Source organism: Seriola lalandi, unplaced genomic scaffold, assembly GCF_002814215.2.
Source record: "Seriola lalandi dorsalis isolate HSWRI2012SDOR001 ecotype SW California unplaced genomic scaffold, Sedor1 jcf7180002055006, whole genome shotgun sequence".
Classification (NCBI taxonomy): domain Eukaryota; kingdom Metazoa; phylum Chordata; class Actinopteri; order Carangiformes; family Carangidae; genus Seriola; species Seriola lalandi.
In genome coordinates, this window is record NW_019525549.1 from 1,957,421 (window position 1) to 1,958,043 (window position 623).

The window sequence follows — 623 nt, forward strand, 5'->3', positions numbered from 1 at the left end:
AAGCCAAGAGGGAGAAGACAGACACTTTTTCAAACCTGAGACAGATTTGTTGGTGCACATACTAAAACGTGTCTGTTTGCATTGGTTGTGTATAAAATGTAAAAACACACAAACATGAGCTTGTAGTGGAGTGTGTGGACGTACTGTGGCAGGTCTCTTGACCAGGTTCTCCAGCTTGGTGTGGCTGAACTCCAGGCTGATGACATTATAGAGCTTCTCTCTCTGAGACGGGGGGGTCTCAGAGTAGCGTGTCCACTGGGCCATGGACATCTCTGTCCCCTTCTGAGTGCTGACGTCCATCACATCTATCATACGTCTGCTACCTGATAGGGGTTTTTGGCAGGGGTTAGTCACAGCGTGTTAGAGAAATCTTATCCAGTCAAGACAGAAGTTGTGTCAGTCCGTCCATGTCACAACCATTTAAATAAACTACATCTGGTAAAATAAAACGGACAATCAAAACATTGTTTGAATTGTCCTAATTAATTAAAATGTGGACACTGGAATTACATGTAGTTTAGTCTAATTAGCCTATTTTTTATTTTTTAATATAAATACACGATTGTATTGATCTTGCTTTCACTTCTAGGTAGAGGAAGAAAAAAAAAAAAAAGAAAAAAAAA

The 623-nt window shown here is 40.0% G+C and overlaps 1 protein-coding gene across 1 annotated transcript in view; it reads right to left on the bottom strand.

Annotated features, from left to right (window-relative positions):
- The window catches only part of LOC111647621 (lysine-specific demethylase 2A-like), a 22,229-nt gene that overhangs the window by 19,286 nt on the left and 2,320 nt on the right, over positions 1-623 (bottom strand). The gene's annotated exons all lie outside the window — the stretch shown is intronic.